The sequence below is a fragment of the Coregonus lavaretus genome (genome assembly GCF_964263955.1).
Source record: "Coregonus lavaretus genome assembly, chromosome: 29".
In the NCBI taxonomy this organism is placed as follows: Eukaryota; Metazoa; Chordata; class Actinopteri; order Salmoniformes; family Salmonidae; genus Coregonus; species Coregonus lavaretus.
In genome coordinates, this window is record NC_140016.1 from 21,169,396 (window position 1) to 21,178,503 (window position 9,108).

Genomic DNA, 9,108 nt, shown 5'->3' on the forward strand with positions numbered 1-9,108 from the left:
ACTGTATGATGCAATTATCATTATAATCCTTATTTTGAAGAATATAACATACAATAAGAAAAGGGGTCAAAGAGCTGCAATTAGTGCCTCCCATGTAAATCTATCTAATACTGTGGGTTTTACTGTAACATTTCAGTAAGTCTAGTCATTGATGATTTCCCCCCTCCCCTTTCTGTCAAATACCCCCTGTAGTACCTCTGCATAGGGGTACATGTACCCCAGGTTTGGAACCACTGGAGTAGTGGCCAGTAGTATATTGAACTTGTGGAGAACATAGAACATTCCTATGTAATTGTCTGTAACTGTAGTGTATGACTCTTCTGTATGACTGATTTGATGTTTTCTTTTTTTACGCTATTGTAGAGAATAATGGCATTGGAAGGAAACGAGACCCATCACATCCTCGTGTTTGTGGATGAAGCTGGCTTCAACCTGGCCAAGGGCCGAAGACGTGGCCGTAATATTATTGGCCACCGGGCCATGGTGGATGTCCCAGGCCAGCGAGGGGGCAATATAACTATGTGTGCTGCCATATCGGAGAATGGTGTGGCCACTCACATCCCCAGTCTTGGCCCATACAATACACAGAAGCTCCTCATCTTCTTGGACCGCCTTCATGTTGATTTGATCCCTGAAAATGAGAGCGGTCTCGTAGGGCCTCACCTACCACAATATGTCATTGTATGGGACAATGTGAATTTCCACCGTGGCCCGCTCATCAGGGCCTGGTTCACTACTCATCCAAGGATGGTCATGGTGTTCCTACCACCTTACTCTCCTTTCCTCAATCCTATTGAGGAGTATTTCTCCGCTTGGAGGTGGAGAGTGTATGAGCATCGGGCTCAAGATCAGAGGTCCCTGCTCCATGCAATGGACGCTGCGTGTGAGGATATTACAGCAGATCAGTGTAGGGGATGGTTGCGACATGCACGCCGTTTCTTCCCTCGTTGCATCGCAAGGGAGAATATACGCTGTGATGTGGACGAGAATCTGTGGCCAGACAGACAGCAGCGTGTGGATGGCCAGGAGGGTGAGGACAGCGACCAGTGAAGAACTGTTAGTTGTGAAACTCCAGCTTTATTTACAGCACTGTAGGCTGCATATAATTTTCATTGTTTTTTGTTTGTGTGTTTATATTACAGTATATTATGCTGTATACATTTTCTTTTTACTCTGATGTATGGAAGTTACTTTATGTGTGTGAATGATAATGGTTACAATTTCCTTGGCAGTATGAGTGCAATGTGTGATGTCAAACCTTGGAGGCTACTCTTACCCTAAAATCCTATTTATTTTTTTCAGTTTTATACACAATTGTATTCTGTTAGCTAGACAAAAAACAGTACAGTAACCATTGTCAATGAAGGACTGGGCTAAGACTGAAAGGTGGACATGAGGGATATTTCAATGGTCCTCTGCCATAGTGACAAAACATCTAAACATTTTGACTTGCAGTGCTTACACAATGCCAAAGGGACGAAGCATTTTGGGGGCACTGACTCCTTATATGGGAAAGGAATTTAGTTTTGAAGCATGAGTGAACAGTTTTAGGAGAGATATGAGCTTTTGCAAGTGAGCTATAGTGTTGTGCTGAACTGTAAGACTGTTTTGCCAAATGATCTTAGAGTTTTGAGAATGTAATTTCTGTTTCAAGAAATGAGCCAAACCAATGGAGAAAAACTGTAATCTGTTGGCTGGTTGTGGACCTTACCTGCTGTGGAGGTGTTTTTCCGGACCTTGCCTGTAACAGGGCATGCACGACAGGTCCACCTCATGTCCACCTCAGGTCCACCTCATGTCCACCTCAGGTCCACCTCATGTCCACGACAGGTCCACCTCAGGTCCACGACAGGTCCACCTCAGGTCTACCTCAGGTCCACGACAGGTCCACCTCAGGTCCACGACAGGTCCACCTCATGTCCACGACAGGTCCACCTCAGGTCCACCTCAGGTCCACCTCATGTCCACGACAGGTCCACCTCAGGTCCACGACAGGTCCACCTCAGGTCTACCTCAGGTCCACGACAGGTCCACGACAGGTCCACCTCAGGTCCACGACCGGTCCACCTCAGGTCCACCTCAGGAGCTTATAATACCTGACATAAACACCACACATAAACACCACACATAAACACCACACCTAATGACATACGCAGCATGGCCTATGGGGATGATCATGACAGATCCTAAGTTTCCTTCCTGCTCTCTAAGATTACAGTGGTTTTTGGCTTTGGTTATCTTGAAAGTTATTGGAGTGAAAAACCATGTGTTTGATGAGTCGATACCATTCCATTTATTCCGTTCCTGCCATTACTATGAGTCTGTCCTCCCCAATTAAGGTGCCACTAGCCACCTGTGCCCTATAGATATTGGACCCTGGGAGGCAGTTGCCACACTGGGGATTGTTGGTGGGTGAGCACGCTGCCCTCTACTGGCGGTTTAGCAGAATACACAGAGTGCACTGCCCAGTCTAGGCACTGAACTGCCCCTCAGCACATGGCACACAGCAGCCCCCCTCTCCCCATCCCCATAGTCCTGGGACAGGAAGCACAGGTGTAGAGCCAGGGGCAGGTAAACAGATACACAGACAGAGACAGGAAGACAGAGACAGGCAGGCAGGCAGGCAGGCAGGCAGGCAGGCAGGCAGGCAGGCAGGCAGGCAGGCAGGCAGGCAGGCAGGCAGGCAGGCAGGCAGGCAGGCAGGCAGGCAGGCAGGCAGGCAGGCAGGCAGGCAGGCAGGCAGGCAGGCAGGCAGGCAGGCAGGCAGGCAGACAGACAGACAGACAGACAGACAGACAGACAGACAGACAGACAGACAGACAGACAGACAGACAGACAGACAGACAGACAGACAGACAGACAGACAGACAGACAGACAGACAGACAGACAGACAGACAGACAGACAGACAGACAGACAGACAGACAGACAGACAGACAGACAGACAGACAGACAGACAGACAGACAGACAGACAGACAGACAGACAGACAGACAGACAGACAGACAGACAGACAGACAGACAGACAGACAGACAGACAGACAGACAGACAGACAGACAGACAGACAGACAGACAGACAGACAGACAGACAGACAGACAGACAGACAGACAGACAGACAGACAGACAGACAGACAGACAGACAGACAGACAGACAGACAGACAGACAGACAGACAGACAGACAGACAGACAGACAGACAGACAGACAGACAGACAGACAGACAGACAGACAGACAGACAGACAGACAGACAGACAGACAGACAGACAGACAGACAGACAGACACTCTATGTGTTAAGTCTGTTAGCTCCCCAGGTCCACAGACAGGACAGTCCACACAACTGCCATTAGAGTGTAGAAACTGGGTCTGATAACAGCTGGGCTCAGACTATGCCAGCAGACAGGATGCCGGTGGAGAAACACAATGCATACAAACCCTTTATTGTCATAACTGTATGGTGAAATGACCCCACAACATAACACAGCAGAGCTCTAGGGGTTTCAACTCATGTTTTTTACAAAATGTCACAAATATTCTGTCAATGACAGGTGATTTCATAATGAATTACATTGTAGCCAATTTCGATTGTATCCAATGTCCAGTCTCTATCACACTTACGCCAGGTAGGTGGCGGTAATCCACCTTAACGTTGGTCTGCACACTGCCATAAAACACCAAAGAAGAAGAGCCAGTATTAAGAAGAACAACAATAATCATCCCAGTGTGTTCTCACTCAAACCTTATGGGTCTGTAGAATTCATCCAGCATGTATCGGGAGACTGAGTCAAACTGCCTACTACTCTACATTGCAGACCCACACTCAGCCCAGCAGATGAGAATGAGAGGGGGGCATGCCCCCTTTCCCCTTCAGACCCCTCCCTCTCTCTCAACAGGTAGGCCTGCAGTGGTAGGAAAGCTTCATGGGAATCCCCCCTTCTCCACGCAGCATTACTGCCCTCTCAGGCCAATAGAAGGCAAGGGATCAGTGGGGCTGCTGCTGCCCACCTGGAGCCTACGTCACAGCTGCTCTTCTCAGGTTCCCCCTGGTCTCGACCTGGCTGGGAAGACCTCTCTGGAGGCTGGTTCTATAAGGTCAAGGAGGGGAAGAGCGAGCAGATGAGCTGTGATAGTGGAAGAATATAGCTCTCTGTTTCATACAAAGAAAGCATGTGTATGTGTGTGTGTGCCTCCATGGGTCCTGCTCCTCATGCACTGTATCTCAGATGATATAGAGAAATGGGTGAAAGATGAGGAACTCACTGTGAAACAATTCATAAACGGTCAATTAACGAAACAGAAAAGGCTCAAACATTGAAAAGTGCTGTACCTTGAAGGCAACAGTACACTAAATGCCCACTAGGTGGTGGTGTAAGGCTCAGGGGAGTAAAGCCATTACCTTTATATCAAAAGGTCACTCTCAGGAAAACGAATTCGATTTGTTTGAGGAGTTATCTGAACTGGAAACCTAAATGAGAACACTGCCACCGATGATTGGACAACATTTATGACTAAGGCATACACACACACATAAATTCACGCACACATGTAGTACATGTGGACACATGCACAATCACACACTCTATAGTCTATATATTTCTTCTCATTCTCAGACTAAGCACATCCTGTACCATCATACAGGATTGATTCAACTCTTCTTCTCTCCAATTATAGTAAATAGTCTCCTATTTCAGTTCCCATAGCAGTCGGCATGGTGTTTTCACTTTCATGTTAGCGGGCTATTAAGAATCTTGAATTTGCATTCAAATTATGTCACTATTATTAGAAAGATTTTCCTAAATATGAACATGAATCTAAATTTGAGAGGGAAACAGCAAAATAATAAGCAACTTTACCGTGACCAAGTATTTCAAATCAAATCACATTTTATTTGTCACATGCTTCATAAAGAACAGGTGTAGATGAACAGTGAAATGCTTACTGACGGGTCCTTTTCCAACAATGCAGAGAGAATTGTTTTTGGAGAAATAATAAAAATAATGTAAAAAAAATAAAAATAAAAAATAACACAATGAATAAATAGAAAAATAATAACACAATAAATAAATAAACAATGATATAACTTGGCTATATATCCAGGGTACCAGTACCAAGTCGATGTGCAAGGGTATGAGGTAATTTAAGTAGATATCAGTGGAGGCTGGTGGAAGGAGCTATAGGAGGACGGGCTCATTGTAATGGCCGGAATGGAATCAATAGAACGGAGTCAAACACCGTTTGATACCGTTCCATTGATTCCATTCCGGCCATTACAATGAGCCCGTCCTCCTATAGCTCCTCCCACCAGCCTCCACTGGTAGATATGTACTTATAGTAGAGCAAAGTGACTAGATAAGTAAGGGATAAACGCAGATGTTGTGTACATTACATAAGGGATGATCAACAAGAGGCTTTGCGTTCTATGGAAAATAATGAACGACTTGGAAGGTGTGTTCCACGATGAGCTAGTGGAGATCACATTTCAATACTGAAACAATGCTGCACATTTCAGGGAGACAGACAGCAAGGTTATTACAAATCTCCGCTGTGGAAAACCAAATGCTAGTCTAAAAGAAATGGGAGAAAATGTCTAGATGCTCTTTACAGTGTAGATCTAGTATATACATTGCCTGGCTGAGTTGATGAGACAGTGGATTGCACAATCAGACGGAACAGAGTAAATAGGCATTTTAACATAATAGATTTAGCCAGTGGTAACTTGTGGAATAGACACTGTCTCGAATGCAGTTTTAACCAATCAGGATCCAGGATTAGACCCACCCATTGTATAAGATGTCAAGGCACAAGGCAGTTTCCCAACACCCCTGACTCATTCTCTGGACCTGTCTGTCTGTTAGCTCCATACCAATCAACAGGAATATGTATTATAGTCAGAATATAGTGACAGGACCAAGTAAATCCCCAAAACCATTCACCAAAGCCTTTCACATACATTGGGTAGAATTCTAAGTTGGGTAGAATTTGTATATATATCCATATTTGAAGAGCTAAAGTTGTAGATATCATGATCAGTCTGCCTTCTGTTGCCTTAGTTATGTTTATTGCTCTGTGTCTGATTAATAAGTAAGCAAGGGTACAAAAGGAGAGGGCGTGGAGGTCTTCTTATAGAGAAATACACTAAAGTCTCCCTCATTCACCAAAGAAAATTATCCCAGGAGGTCAACCTTTTCTCTTAACCTTCCATTTGGTGTTATAGACATGTAAGAGACAGTTTTCTTAAACTCTCATTTGCTTGTTTTATCTGGTAAAGGACATTGTTTTTTGGACTGGGGGATGATACAGGCAAGTCATAGTTTTGTTTGCATGTATATTGTACTCTTGTCTGATAACGGTTCTATTTGCAGATAGACTTCACTGTTCCCCTTTTCTGACATGATATTTACATGGAGAGATATTCCTCTTCTGTTTTAGACTGGTGATGGATACTGCCACGAGGCCCTGTTTCATAACCGTGTGTTTGTGGGTACTGGCAACCACCTGTCTTCCAAGTTCCGGTATGGCTGTAAATAAATCAAATCAAATTGTATTGGTCGCATACACATATTTAATAAAGTGATTATGAAGCAATTGTATAAACATTAGTGTAAAAGTAGTATCAATAGAATGCATTATGGCTGAAGACTGAACTCCACTAAAGGAGGTTTTATCCAATTGTCCCCAAAATGTCCAATGTCAGTGTGTGACGTTGGTTCTGTGTCTGTGCCAGGCTCCCCGAGCCCCAGCCTGTGGGGTAAGAAGGCGGTGTTCTTGGGCCGTCCATGTGTGTGGCAGCTGGGTAAGGAGTGTGTAATGCCCCCCCTGGAAGAGCTCAGTGTGTGTGTGCACCTGCGCCGGAAGATTGCGACGGCAGAGTGGACAGGCTTTGTGTACAAGGCGCCTGGCGAGAGACAGGTAGAGCTGGGGCTGGCAGGCCGAGGAGGGCTCCTGGTGGCATGGCTGTTTGGGCAGGAGTGGTCCGTACCTGAGGACCTGCCCCTGGAACGCTGGCACAACGTCTGCCTCACCTGGTCCATCAACCCAGAGAGGCTCCGTCTCTACATCAACGGGAGCAGTCGCCTGGACGCCCATGTTAACGCCAGCCTGCCCCGGCGACTGGCCCACAATGGCACCCTGACCCTGGGGGTGTCCCATAACATAGTGGATGGGGTGATGGAGTTTGAGGATGGGAAGAACTTCCTGGGGGACATCAGCCTGTTCAGGATGTGGGGGCGGGAGCAGACGGCTGAGGAGCTGAGGGCCCATAGCTGTGCCGATGGGAACGTGGTGAGCTGGGACACCCGCGACTGGGACTACCAGACCTGCCTACTTGAAGATGACTTTAGCCTCCAGTGTGGTTAGCTTCCGTACTTATTGTGTTCTACTATATTCTATTGCGGGTCCTATTTTGAGTCCTATTGAGAAAGGCAGCCCTGGGCACCATTCTATTCTATTCAAAGGGCCCCATTGAACAAATATACAGTAAAGGTTCTTTGAGTAGGTAAGGAGATTTCATCCTCATGATATAATGTGTGAGGGAATATCTGTGCTTTGTATAATGGAATATCTAATTAACGCCCTGTCTTGGATTGTCTCTGGCACCTTTCTCAGCATGGTCAATGTTCAAAATCAAAATGAAGGTCATCATAGCACAACGGCACCCTCTTGACAAGCCTGTAAATTCACCAGAGGAGATCATACGCAAATGGGTACGAAGAATATGATAAAGGATTGCTTTTTCAATTACATAAAGTTGCCATGATATCAGCATTGTTCAGTCTTCAAGCAAACAATCCCAGTTGAATATGAACCCTATTTGTCTCTTTTATCATTTTCCATCAGCTGGAGACCATATTTCCTGGGAGCATTTCTGTGCGTGACATCTTGGTGTCATCTCCAAGGTAGTTTCATTTGTCAATTGAACGGAATTGTCCATTGGAATATAATGTACAGCATTGCTTGAATGGGGTGTGTGTGTGTATGTGTGTGCGTGCGTAGGTACGTGCGTACGTGTGTGCAAGTGTGCATGTATGTTTGTGGGTGCTTGTATGTTTGTGGGTGCTTGTATGTGCGTGTGTGCGTGCACTATCATAGAGAAACCATATCTATATGAGAAACCAACCTGAAGAGGAACACTGTTTAGACTTTCAACTTGTGTGAGTTTAGATTATGTGTGTGTGTGTGTGTGTTTTGAAGCAACCTAGAACATTGAAATGAACAATGTGTGGACACATGTCCCTTAGCCTAATCTCTAGTGCTATCTCTGTTCCCACACAGCCGGGTCTGCCAAGTGGGCAATAATCCTATTGTGCGAGACACAGAGAAAACTCAGGTACGTCACTATCCAGTGCCTCAATTTGATTTTCCATAATGAAGACTGCAATATCCTCAGAGAAGCACCGTGCTGATAGGGACAGCACTGAAGGGCTCTCCAGATAACATTGTTATTCAATAGGACAGACAGGAAACTGTCAGACAGGCTTTCATGGTAAACCCTGTTGTCAGGTCACGGACGAGGGGAAATGTAAACTCATGAACACATAGGAGCCTTGTAATTAAGAGATCTTACAAGTTAGAACTAAAATCATAAATATGTGTTTGTTTACAGGAATCAAGAAAAATTGAGTTCAACTCAACTTCTGACAAGTGGTACGAGGAAAATGTATAAGTAATCTTCCTCAGGAAACTAGTATGCCAGCATGAGGATGCATAATGGACATTATAGTTTCTGGTCTGATGTTGTGTTGCTTCACTGTAGTGTCTCTCTCCACAGTGTCAGCTGTCTGGTCTATGTGAGTGTTAGTCCTGAGACTGATGTTGGAGTGGCCCAGGCTGAGATCTTTGGAAAGCTGAGTCTAGCCTTCAACTCTAGCCAAGTCACCCTTATCGCAGACCCCAGCAGCCTCAGTGTACGCCCCATAGGTGGGTACACACACACACACACACAAACTCACACATACATATTCACACAAATACAAATAGCATGCCCACACATGCACATGGACGCAAATGGAATGCACATTCACATTTTTGCACGCTGTTATGCACACCGTTGTGTAATATCTCACTCGTTCTTCACAGGGGCTTTCCCCAACGCGACAGCTTCTCCTCCCACT